At 38.8% G+C, this 13977-nt stretch overlaps 1 long non-coding RNA gene across 2 annotated transcripts in view; it reads left to right on the plus strand.

The window, feature by feature from the left end:
• Window positions 1–13977, plus strand: part of LOC124595792 — a 38626-nt gene that overhangs the window by 936 nt on the left and 23713 nt on the right. The gene's annotated exons all lie outside the window — the stretch shown is intronic.

Here is a 13977-nt window from a genome sequence, read left to right on the forward strand (position 1 = left end):
ATAAGCAAAATACGAGCGTACGGGATATCACATCAATTGTGCGCTTGGATTTTAGTTTGTGTCAAAAACTCAGCATATTATGAACAGAGTCTTCAGACGTAAAATTAGCTTTGGATGTGTCCAGGGGAGTGTTACAGAGCCATTACTTTTAGTTTTTTTTTTCATTATCAGTCTACTGACTGGTTTGATGCGGCCCGCCACGAATTCCTTTCCTCTTCATCTCAGAGTAGCACTTGCAACCTACGTCCTCAATTATTTGCTTGACGTATTCCAATCTCTGTCTTCCTCTACAGTTTTTGCCCTCTACAGCTCCAGATGTCCTATCATCCTGTCCCTTCTCCTTATCAGTGTTTTCCACATATTCCTTTCCTCTCCGATTCTGCGCAGATCCTCCTCATTCCTTACCTTATCAGTCCACCTAATTTTCAACATTCGTCTATAGCAGCACATCTCAAATGCTTCGATTCTCTTCTGTTCCGGTTTTCCCACAGTCCATGTTTCACTACCACACAATGCTATACTCCAGACGTACATCCTCAGAAATTTCTTCCTCAATTTAAGGCCGGTATTTGATATTAGTAGACTTCTCTTGGCCAGAAATGCCTTTTTTGCCATAGCGAGTCTGCTTTTGATGTCCTCCTTGCTCCGTCCGTCATTGGTTATTTTACTGCCTAGGTAGCAGAATTCCTTAACTTCATTGACTTCGTGACCATCAATCTTGATGTTAAGTTTTTCGCTGTTCTCATTTCTACTACTTCTCATTACCTTCGTCTTTCTCCGATTTACTATCAAACCATACTGTGTACTCATTAGACTGTTCATTCCGTTCAGCAGATCATTTAATTCTTCTTCACTTTCACTCAGGATAGCAATGTCATCGGCGAATCGTATCATTGATATCCTTTCACCTTGTATTTTAATTCCACTCCTGAACCTTTCTTTTATTTCCATCATTGCTTCCTCGATGTACAGATGGAAGAGTAGGGGCGAAAGGCTACAGCCTTGTCTTACACCCTTCTTAATACGAGCACTTCGTTCTTGATCGTCCACTCCTATTATTCCCTCTTGGTTGTTGTACATATTGTATATGACCCGTCTCTCCCTATAGCTTACCCCTACTTTTTTCAGAATCTCGAACAGCTTGCACCATTTTATATTGTCGAACGCTTTTTCCAGGTCGACAAATCCTATGAAAGTGTCTTGATTTTTCTTTAGCCTTGCTTCCATTATTAGCCGTAACGTCAGAATTGCCTCTCTCGTCCCTTTACTTTTCCTAAAGCCAAACTGATCGTCACCTAGCGCATTCTCAATTTTCTTTTCCATTCTTCTGTATATTACTCTTGTAAGCAGCTTCGATGCATGAGCTGTTAAGCTGATTGTGCGATAATTCTCGCACTTGTCAGCTCTTGCCGTCTTCGGAATTGTGTGGATGATGCTTTTCCGAAAGTCAGATGGTATATCGCCAGACTCATATATTCTACACACCAGCGTGAATAGTCGTTTTGTTGCCACTTCCCCCAATGATTTTAGAAATTCTGATGGAATTTTATCTATCCCTTCTCCCTTATTTGACCGTAAGTCCTCCAAAGCTCTTTTAAAATCCGATTCTAATACTGGATCCCCTATCTCTTCTAAATCGACCCCTGTTTCTTCTTCTATCACATCAGACAAATCTTCACCCTCATTGAGGCTTTCAATGTATTCTTTCCACCTATCTGCTCTCTCCTCTGCATTTAACAGTGGAATTCCCGTTGCACTCTTAATGTTACCACCGTTGCTTTTAATGTCACCAAAAGTAGTTTTGACTTTCCTGTATGCTGAGTCTGTCCTTCCGACAATCATATCTTTTTCGATGCCTTCACATTTTTCCTGCAGCCATTTCGTCTTAGCTTCCCTGCACTTCCTATTTATTTCATTCCTCAGCGACTTGTATTTCTGTATTCCTGGTTTTCCCGGAACATGTTTGTACTTCCTCCTTTCATCAGTCAACTGAAGTATTTCTTCTGTTACCCATGGTTACTTCGCAGCTACCTTCTTTGTACCTATGTTTTCCTTCCCAACTTCTGTGATGGCACTTTTTAGAGATGTCCATTTCTCTTCAACTGTACTGCCTACTGCGGTATTCCTTATTGCTGTATCTATAGCGTTAGAGAATTTCAAACATATCTCGTCATTCCTTAGTACTTCCTTATCCCACTTCTTTGCGTATTGATTCTTCCTGACTAATGTCTTGAACTTCAGCTTACTCTTCATCACTACTATATTGTGATCTATATCTACTATATCTGCTCATGGGTACGCCTTACAATCCAGTATCTGATTTCGGAATCTCTGTCTGACCATGATGTAATCTAATTGAAATCTTCCCGTATCTCCCGGCCTTTTCCAAGTATAACTCCTCCTCTTGTGATTCTTGAACAGGGTATTCGCTATTACTAGCTGAAACTTGTTACAGAACTCAATAAGTCTTTCTCCTCTTTCATTCCTTGTCCCAAGCCCATATTCTCCTGTAACCTTTTCTTCTACTCCTTCCCCTACAACTGCATTCCTGTCGCCCATGACTATTGGATTTTCGTCCCCCTTTACATACTGCATTACTCTTTCAATATCCTCATACACTTTCTCTATCTGTTCATCTTCAGCTTGCGACGTCGGCATGTATACCTGAACCATCGTTGTCGGTGTTGGTCTGCTGTCGATTCTGATTAGAACAACCCGGTCACTGAACTGTTCACAGTAACACACCCTCTGCCCTACCTTCCTATTCATAACTAATCCAACACCTGTTATGACTTGGCAGAAAATCCTAAAAAATTTTGGTCTTATGTCAAAGCGGTAGGTGGATCAAAACAAAATGTCCAGACACTCTGTGACCAAAATGGTACTGAAACAGAGGATGACAGACTAAAGGCCGAAATACTAAATGTCTTTTTCCAAAGTTGTTTCACAGAGGAAGAGTGCACTGTAGTTCCTTCTCTAGATTGTCGCACAGGTGACAAAATGGTAGACATCGAAATAGACGACAGAGGGATAAAGAAACAATTAAAATCGCTCAAAAGAGGAAAGGCCTCTGGACCTGATGGGATACCAGTTCAATTTTACACAGAGTACGCGAAGGAACTTGCCCCCCTTCTTGCAGCGGTGTACCGTAGGTCTCTAGAAGAGCGTAGCGTTCCAAAGGATTGGAAAAGGGCACAGGTTATCCCCGTTTTCAAGAAGGGACGTCGAGCAGGTGTGCAGAACTATAGACCTATATCTCTAACGTCGATCAGTTGTAGAATTCTGGAACACGTATTGTGTTCGAGTATAATGACTTTTCTGGAGACAAGAAATCTACTCTGTAGGAATCAGCATGGGTTTCGAAAAAGACGGTCATGTGAAACCCAGCTCGCGCTATTCGTCCACGAGACTCAGAGGGCCATAGATACAGGTTCACAGGTAGATGCCGTGTTTCTTGACTTCCGCAAGGCGTTCGATACAGTTCCCCACAGTCGTTTAATGAACAAAGTAAGAGTATATGGACTATCAGACCAATTGTGTGATTGGATTGAGGAGTTCCTAGATAACAGGACGCAGCATGTCATTCTCAATGGAGAGAAGTCTTCCGAAGTAAGAGTGATTTCAGGTGTGCCGCAGGGGAGTGTCATAGGACCGTTGCTATTCACAATATACATAAATGACCTTGTGGATGACATCGGAAGTTCACTGAGGCTTTTTGCGGATGATGCTGTGGTGTATCGAGAGGTTGTAACAATGGAAAATTGTACTGAAATGCAGGAGGATCTGCAGCGAATTGACGCATGGTGCAGGGAATGGCAATTGAATCTCAATGTAGACAAGTGTAATGTGCTGCGAATACACAGAAAGATAGATCCTTTATCGTTTAGCTACAAAATAGCAGGTCAGCAACTGGAAGCAGTTAATGCCATAAATTATCTGGGACTACGCATTAGGAGTGATTTAAAATGGAATGATCATATAATGTTGATCGTCGGTAAAGCAGATGCCATACTGAGATTCATTGGAAGAATCCTAAGGAAATGCAATCCGAAAACAAAGGAAGTAGGTTACAATACGCTTGTTTGCCCACTGCTTGAATACTGCTCAGCAGTGTGGGATCCGTACCAGATAGGGTTGATAGAAGATATAGAGAAGATCCAACGGAGAGCAGCGCGCTTCGTTACAGGATCATTTAGTAATCGCGAAAGCGTTACGGAGATGATAGATAAACTCCAGTGGAAGACTCTGCAGGAGAGACGCTCAGTAGCTCGGTACGGGCTTTTGTCAAAGTTTCGAGAACATACCTTCACCGAAGAGTCAAGCAGTATATTGATCCCTCATATGTATATCTCGCGAAGAGACCATGACGATAAAATCAGAGAGATTAGAGCCCACACAGAGGCATACCGACAATCCTTCTTTCCACGAACAATACGAGAATGGAATAGAAGGGAGAACCGATAGAGGTACTCAAGGTACCCTCCGCCACACACCGCCAGGTGGCTTGCGGAGTATGGATGTAGATGTAGATGTAGATGTATACCATTTTCTGCTGCTGTTAATATTACCCGATACTCATCTGACCAGAAATCCTTGTCTTCCTTCCACTTCACTTCACTGACCCCTGCTATATCTAGATTGAGCCTTTGCATTTCCCTTTTCAGATTTTCTAGTTTCCCTACCACGTTCAAGCTTCTGACATTCCACGCCCCGACTCGTAGAACGTTATCCTTTCGTAGATCATTCAATCTTTTTCTCATGGTAACCTCTCCCTTGGCAGTCCCCTCTCGGAGATCCGAATGGGGGCTATTCCGGAATCTTTTGCCAATGGAGAGATCATCATGACACTTCTTCAATTGCAGGCCACATGTCCTGTGGATACACGTTACGTGTCTTTAGTGCAGTGGTTTCCATTGCCTTCTGCATCCTCATGTCGTTGATCATTGCTGATTATTCCTCCTTTAGGGGCAATTTCCCACCCCTAGGACAAGAGAGTGCCCTGAACCTCTATCCGCTCCTCCGCCCTCTTTGAGAAGGCCGCTGGCAGAATGAGGCTGACTTCTTATGCCGCAAGTCTTCGGCCGCCAATGCTGATTATTTATCAAAATTTAGGCAGTAGCGGGGATAGAACCCGGGACCGAAGACGTTTTGATTATGAATCAAAGACGCTACCTCTAGACCACGGTAATGTGTATAAATGACTTACTGGAGAACGTCGGAAGATTCTTATGGCTTTTCGAGATTGGTATTACATGTAGAGAACCTAAAACCGACTCATTATTTTTGAAAAGTCGTGTGTATTTGTAATTATTGTTTGTTCTGCTGAAGGACATACGGAAACATGTGACGTTCCATCTACGACAACAATATAATTATGATTGAGAACACAAAGAAATTACTCTTCCTACAAATTATGAAGAAATCAATCCCCAAGTATGTGACTGCGAGTTTTAAAAATTCCATAACTCCTGACAACCGTTCTGCACTACTCCTGCGCACAACAGACAAATTACCTCGTCTTGCCACTGCAGCTTCGTGAACAGGAACATGCTGAAAAATTTCAAAAGCAATACTGCAATCCATCTAGAGTTCAGTGCATGGTCAAAATAACTGCAATAACTACTCCCATATTTTGTTTCTAGAGAAATTGAATGAGCAGGAGGGATTTGGTCGACCAGCCTTAAAACGTCGTAAAAGAATGAAAGAAACTAATAAAGACTTTACTTTACTGCAGTCGCAATATAGATTATTCAAACACTTACAATCTTTACACAGATTCAACTATTCCTCAATGTCTATAATCAATAAACACGTCTCTGGGCATAACAAAGATACTAATACATGTCTGGATTCACAAATCCCAGAAAATCCCTCCAGTGCGCAAGTAAGCAACAGCTACTTGCAGCAAAAAGTTACATTACTAAAAATCTTCAGTTAGTACCCAAGTCTCCCCCGGCGTTACCAGCACGACCATGGCAGGCTGCGACTTCTCATGTCGCGCCGCTTCTCTTCGCCGCAGGCTGCGTCCAACCATTGCCAACTCCTCTCAACAACTGTTCGCTCGTTGCTACTCGCGATAATAATATCTCAGACTCAGAGTTTGTGTATGCACATCACAGCAGAATCATTGGTCCACTTTGCAAAGAAGTATTAACATACAACTTTCATGACCCCCACTCTCCATTTTTAAGAATTTTGTGGGATGATTCTCGTCTAACATGTTCACAAGGAGCAAATGCATAATTCTTATATAACAAAATTGAGAAAAAGAAATCAGATGTTTTACAAAATTGGTCGAATACATAAACGCAAGCATAAGATTACAAATTCATGTACATACTAGGAAACTAATAAGCTGTACAATGCAGTCAAGAATAAATTATAAACAAGCATCATCTTGTGCATCTAAGCACGCATCTCCACCTGACACCGATAGTAATTTGTTTGACAGGATAAAAAAATTCTACTTGTAATTCACCAAGAGTGTAAAAAATGTTTTTCAGTTGTGTAGCTTTTCGACTGAATTGCAAAGACAAGCACTCGTATCTGCATGGCTTTGGTGGTAGTTCATTTGACACGATAAGAAAATGTTATTTACAGTTCTTCAAGATATTAAAATTCATCTGGCAATAGTAAACTGGGTAAAGAAACACACATTTTCGGTTCAGCTGACGCAGGGAGACCTCACACTTTGTCTACTGACAACAACACCAAAATATTAATATATTCGTTTGACGACACACAACTTTGTTGTGTAAGCAGTCTCAGAGACTCAATACATACATTATATCCTCTGACAATCAAACCAAAATATTTTAGTGTGGCAATCCTTTTCATATTCAGGTAAAGATACTAATCACAATCAGTAGTAATAGTATAAGGCATTAATGTAGCATGTTAAGTACCAAACAATTCATAAAGATCATAAAAGCACTGGTATTGTATACCTTTGAGAGAACAAGCTCTCATAACTGATATAGATCAGAAGTGTCGTATATAACACAATAACAGGAACGAATCAGTGATTAAATGAATAACAGTAAGCTATACACACTTGAATATAAAATTCAACATTATGTGAATGGGAATATAAGCTCAGTGCTCAGTTAATGACTCAAAACACGAATTACCACAGATAATTACATAAGGGTGACAGGTTTCTTCAAGTACAGTTGTTAATATGAAGTTTAGGCCGACCACACAGTGGCAAAGTTGTTCTATATAAATTCATTTTCTGATGTTACAGTACACAACCTAGAATAAAATACAAGTTTTTATCCAGAACATACGAAATATGTGACATATAGCATCACTGGATGACATATAGATTTGACCAAAGACATCAATGGTGTCATATTTAAACAATATTACAATTAATCGTAGATCCCAGTGTTGATATATACGTAGTAATTGCAGTTGATTTAAATTATCAGTCGGAATTACAGGTCAACAAAAAAGGTAAAAGTTCATCCAATTTCTATATTACATACATAAGAAAATATGTGTGTGAGCATACATGCAACTCCTTCATATAGGTTATAAGGGATTTGAGCTCAAGGTATCGCCATGAGTTCAGATTTCATAAATACTTTTTCCTACAAATTTAACCATTCAGTAGGGGGAAGTGATAATTACAAGTAAATAATTATTATTACAGAACAATTATTTCATTTTTCAAAATTCATAGTAATGTTTGCACGATGTTCATCGAATATAAAACTGCAAGTAGCATCACAAGGTCACTACCGTCAGATGTTAAATGTCAACTTGTCTGTCTGTGTCTGTCTGTGTTGTATAGAGTTATAATCTTATGGAATTAGAATCGTATTGTGTCAATCTTATGGAGTCACAATGGAGTCATAGTCTTATGGAGTCAGAATGGTATGGAGTCAGAATCGTATGGCTATACAGTGTTAATCACAACAGCAAAATAAACACAACATTCAAAAGGCATATCTTATAAAGCAACCCATAATGACATAATTTACTCTAAGATGCAACATAAAAATGATGTATCCTCGAACTGTACAGTAGTAACTGAAATAAATGATTTATTAACGGAAAATGAAGCAAATAACTTCTCTTGAGCTTCAGTGTTGATAATAATAAGAGACAAAAAAATCTTCGTCTTACAATCATTAACATGATAGAATCAGCACTGTATCACTGCTGTAGCAGAACCATAATAAAAAGTCCGAAATAAAATTGTTTAAATAGAAAGACACTAAAGTAGTGAAGTAACTTATTTTACAAATTTTGTTACAATAGGCATGAAAGGTAGCTGACCAGTTTGCATCAAGGCGTAAAAATACTACAAACTGAAAAGAAAAAGTTTCAAAGTGCATAGTATATATTTTTTATACAAGTCACAGATCAATGTTTTTAATGCGACAGACAACTGCAACATTTGTATTGTTAGAATGTAGCTTGCTCGCTACGTACGTTATCCTCCGATCCGAAAATATTGTTTACTTCATACAAATGCACAGAGTTCTGTGTTCTTTTTTACTACTTCTGCAATAGGGGAAATTCACTTACGACCGTGTCATGCACAACAGAAATACCTTTCTCAATTCAGAGCCACTCATGCACAGTATCTCATATAAAATGAAGTCAGCAGTTGCACCACTATAATTCATGACCCACTTCACAAAATATGTACCTACAGAAAAAGTCATCTCATGTAATTTCCTCAAAAATAACACAGCGCTCTGTCTGGTAGAGGTAAAGCGAAATGTGCATTACAAATTACCACAAGGCACAAGAAGCTTCATTATATGTGCAAATTGTCTTCCTGATGAAAAAAAAGTATTATCTTAGAACTTCAAAGCTAAGTCTACTCTTCTGTACCAAGATCTCAAAAGAGAGGTTCCAAACTAATGAGATAAGATAACAGTATTGAATTTCAATCAGATACTTCACCAGTAAACTCAGAATAATACCAGCTGAGTATAAATTGTTCACACATGGCTTACCATTCCATATTGTTATAGTGCAAACATAGATGCATAAAGATTGTCTGCTTTCATTGTGTTATCACTTTGTAAGACTGTGCTTAGCAAATTCAAAGTTCTTTTCCAGAGACAACACAAATGATAGATAGCCTCTATTTATAAGAATTCCCTATTAAGTTGTTTGACAGAAAGAGATACATTAACAGATATACAGAACAGTCAAAGAGTATGAAACAGTGCTGAAAGCTACAGTAAGAAAATGTACAGCTACAGCTGGGGCATCTATGCTCACCACATCAAATGTTTCCCACAGTGAACCCTCTAGGCTACTCTTCTTTTTACATTTTGATGTCGGTATAAGATGAAGACTTCTTGATTTGTATGTACGTATGGTTTCAAGTTCCACAGTATTTGCATGTGTGATTCGCCGTAAGCGAAAAGGACCTTCATACACCAAGAAAAACTTGCTACTTAAAGACTTTCGTTTATATAACATAAACGATGCGAATTGAGCAACACTTTCTTATCTCCGTGTAAATTCTTCACGTTCAATCGTGGGTTCTGGAGGTTCTTCATTTTTTCTGTGGGTTTCTTGATTTATTTCAAAGCTAAATTAATTATTTCACGGTGTATTAAAGGTCGTTGTGTAGGGAAGGCTAGTAACTGTTTTACAAGATCTGCTGCTGGTTTATTCTTTAATACAAGGAGTGGAGCAAAGTTGTAGAATCAGTCGGTAGTTCGCTAACGATATTTTGAAAATCAGATAGTTGTAAATCCTAATTTTTTTCTGTTAGCAATACAATCTGCAAAGTTTACCTAATTCTTTCATAATGCCTTCTGAATGGTTACAAGATGGTACAAAATGTGATACAAATATTGTTTTAATTCTTCCACGTCTCAGAATTTTTAGCTGTGTATTATAACGAAATTTTGAGCCATTATCAGAAATTACTTTGTGGTCACATCATACTTCTTTCAGAAAATTCCTTACGAATGCTATAGAAATAGATTTTACAGTAGCTTTCCGTAGAGGTGTGAATGGTGCAAATTTAGAGGTAAGCTCAACAACTACAAAAACAATTGAATGAGAATGTTTAGATCTAGTAACAGGACCGAATATGTCAACAGCAGCTAATTCTCTTAGTTTCACAGGAGTGATCGGAAATAGTGGTGTTGCGTGCATTTGCGACAGATGGTTCTGCCTTTTCGTATTTTGCCAAAATAGTACGAGTTCGCTTTTCCATAGTGTTGAAGCAACATGGATCCTGAAATTTCTGAAAACATTTCTTAGCACCAAAGTGTGGTTAACTGGGGTGTGTGTACCAAATGAGTTTGTTGAGGTGTTCATCTGGGATGCACAGTATCCAAATAAGAGTGTCAGGACATCTACGTCTGAATAAAATGTTGTTACGTACAAAGTCGAAATGTTTTATCGCAGCATTTGATTTGTTTTGCCATTCCTCCTTTATGTCTTTCCAGATTGGATCCTTCTCCTGTTCATGAGCAATATCACATATCGAAGATGAAATAAAGTTTTCCAAGGCCATTTTTGCCATTTATAACAAACTAAAATTATTTTCTTTGCAATCTTCCTCATAACTCTGGCCTAAACCAACAGTTGCACGCGAAAGTGCATGAGGAATAATGTTTTCTGAACCTGGAATGTATATCACAGTGAAACTGAATTCCTGAAGGCACAAAGTCCAACGTCTTAAGCGATCATGATTTAGTTTAGCTGTCATAAGAAACTGGAGTTCCCGACGATAGTTATGTACCCTAGTGTGTTTATCTTGTAGAAAGTAACGTAATTTGTCAAATGCCCGAACTATGGATAATACTTCGAGCTCAGTGACAGAATAGTTCCGTTCGACTTTTGTTAAGACTGGACTGACAGTAGCTATACTTTTCTGTGTAAGAATTCTATTTGTACACCAAGACTGGATTTTGAACTGTCTGTGGAAAGGCAAAAATCAAGAGACAAAGTGTGACAAGTCAAAAGTGTGATAATATGGATGTATTAAGCAATGCAGTTTACAGAGCATCATATTCAGTCTGGACGACGTCATCCCAGTCCCAAAGTGTATTTTTAACTGTGAGTTGACCTGTGAGGCGTAGATAAGTTCTTTAAGCGGATGAAACTTGTATAAAAATTGATGAGACCTGAGAGTCCTCTAAGTTCTCCTTTGTTTATAGGTACAGGCATTTCGTCAATTGCTTTCAGTTTTTCTGGATCTCTTGATATGCCTGTTGTAGAAATAATGTCGTCAAGAAATTTAATTTGGTTTTACCAAATTATGAGTTTCCCAAACTGACTGTAGTGCCATGCACAAGGAATGTCGGTAATGGTTCGCTCAGTTCCTGGTTGTGTTCTGTCCACGAATTTTCCGCAACCAAAATGTCGTTAACATATGTGGTGATCCTGTCTTTTAAATACTTACGTATGATAATATTCAGACCTCGGATAAATGCAGAAGATGAAACATTGGAACCAAATGGTAATTTCCAAAATTGGCAGTAATTTCTAAAAAGGAGAAAGGCCATATATTCCTTACATTCAGGATGTAATTCGATTTGCCAAAAGCAAGATTGTAAATCAAGGCAAGACATTACCTTCCCACCATGAAATTTCTGTAATAATTCGTTTAGTGATTGTGGTCAACCTGTTTCTTCTTGTATTGTAGTGTTGATCAGTCTGAAATCGAGAACAAGTGTAACAGAAACGTCGTTCTTTTAACAACGGGTTGTTGTATGTACTCATAGCGTGCTCATTTATCCCCTAATCTAACATCGATTATATTTCCTGCTTAAATTTTTCTCTATATGTTGACAGAATGTGGTAAAAAAATTATTATGTTCTTTAAACATGAATTCATAAAGAAAATTTCGTATAGTTCCTGTATTGTGAGAAAAAATTCAGAATGTGACTATAAAATTTCTAATTATTCATGTGCGTCTGCCTCAGAGTCTACTTCATTTCTGAATACCGTCTTTTTAACTATCTGTTGTGTGGTAATAGATTGTTTAGCTTCACAGTGAAATGTTGTTATGTCGTTCATGTAATCTGCAGACAAATTCAATGAGTGTTGAGTATCGAACCGAAAGAGAAAATGCAAACAGTTCATGTCTTCATCTTGCTTTGTCAACCATCCTTGAAATTTAAGAGTTACAGGTACCATATTTGTTTGTAACGTTACTTCAGCATCGCAAAAATTTGACATCGCTTTATATTCATGCAAAAACTCTACACCCAAAATTGCTTATGTTGACAAAAGAGAAACTAAGAGAAAATTTGCTGAAAAGTTGTGGCCCAGACACATGACAACTAACGAAGTTTGATTACGTATATCTACAGTCTTTCCTTGAATCACTCCCTTCAGTTTAGTTCTTAGTAGATGAAAAGTTGGACAAACAGATGATTGAGCACGTTTACTAAACACTGGCCCACTAATCATATGAACTGGGCTAATAGAATCAAGTGCAGGAACAAGCGAAACGTTTCCTATTGAAATTTTTACGATAGAATGGACAAGTGTATTTTCACGCTCGGCATCTTCTCGTAACAAAGTGTGTCTGATGTCATAAAAACCTACAAAATTAATATGGTTCGTGTGCTCACTGTCGGCGGCTGCAAACTGTTCGTTTGCAGGCGTGGCTGCTGGTCATTCTTATCGTTTTGCCTGAAGTTGTTGCCTGGGTTGGGTGGTCTGATTTCTACAGTTGCACCACACACGGATTTTGAAGTCCTACGATCACGGATATTTTAGGTTGATATCTCAGCATAATTATTTCATCTTCCGTAACTATTATTAATATTAGTGTCCCGTGGGCTCGTTGCCCAGATTTCTACAACCTGAGCACCATGTTCGGAATTAAAATTTCTGCGATCACGCCAATTTCAATTTACTCTGTCATTACCATAACGTATACGTTCATACGATCCACGAATTATATTCCTGTACTGACAATTCCGACGGTCACGAGAATCGTTTGTACTGCAGGGCCTACGTGTCACATTGTGCCTATTTTCGTCGCGTCTCTCATCGTATCCTTTACGCAAATTGCATCTGCGTTTTCGGTTACGATGCTGATGGTAATTTTTCCGGTATTGATTATTGTTGGCGGGCCGTTGTGGCCTAGCGGTTCTAGGCGCTTCAGTCCGGAACCGCGTGACCGCTACAGTCGCAGGTTCGAATCCTGCCTCAGGCATGGATGTGTGTGATATCCTTACGTTAGTAAGGTTTAAGTAGTTCTAAGTTATGGGGGACTGAGGACCTCAGATGTTAAGTCCCACAGTGTTCAGAGCCATTTGAACCATTTTGGATTATTGTTGCCTCTTTGTGTTGTGGCATTATTGTCAAATTCAAGTTATTGCAAAAGAGCTCGAAAAGATTCCAAGTCATCCTTACAACATCTGCCAAAACTATGTGGCACAATCTGATAGGTAATTTAGTCAGACAAATGCGGATTAATTCCGACGGCCTGTGCGGATTAGTTAAATGTCTGTTTATGCACATAATAACACTGCGCAGTAGTTGAAAAATTCGATTGTGCATAATTTAGCATCATGATATGTTTTGTTTCCCGCGATTTTGAGTTCTTTCAGACCAGTTAGCTGCCAAGAATGCCACATAAAAATCACCGTACATGTGACATTCACGTGCAATCGATCTCATTCTTGTTGCAGGTTTTCCTTCGAGATAACTGATGATGAATTCAAGTTTGTGGCCAATTGGCCATGTTGGGTGGTAAAGAATAGTCAAATCACTCCCTAGGGTGAATTTCATTGCTGGCATTGCGAAAAATCTGTGATAAAATGTTTGTAATCAAAAACATCGTTTTATGAATTGATGAGACTTTTCTCATTCCGTAACTCGCATTCAAGTCACTGTGACCTGCAAACACATCACGTCCATGAGAGAGTGATTAGCATTTCCAAAGTAGTGCGTGCACTGTGATTTCCAGTGTGATAATCATTGAAACTACTTGTAGCGTTATCACGACCGATAGTTTCTTCGGTATTGGC

Source organism: Schistocerca americana, chromosome 2, assembly GCF_021461395.2.
Source record: "Schistocerca americana isolate TAMUIC-IGC-003095 chromosome 2, iqSchAmer2.1, whole genome shotgun sequence".
Taxonomy (NCBI): domain Eukaryota; kingdom Metazoa; phylum Arthropoda; class Insecta; order Orthoptera; family Acrididae; genus Schistocerca; species Schistocerca americana.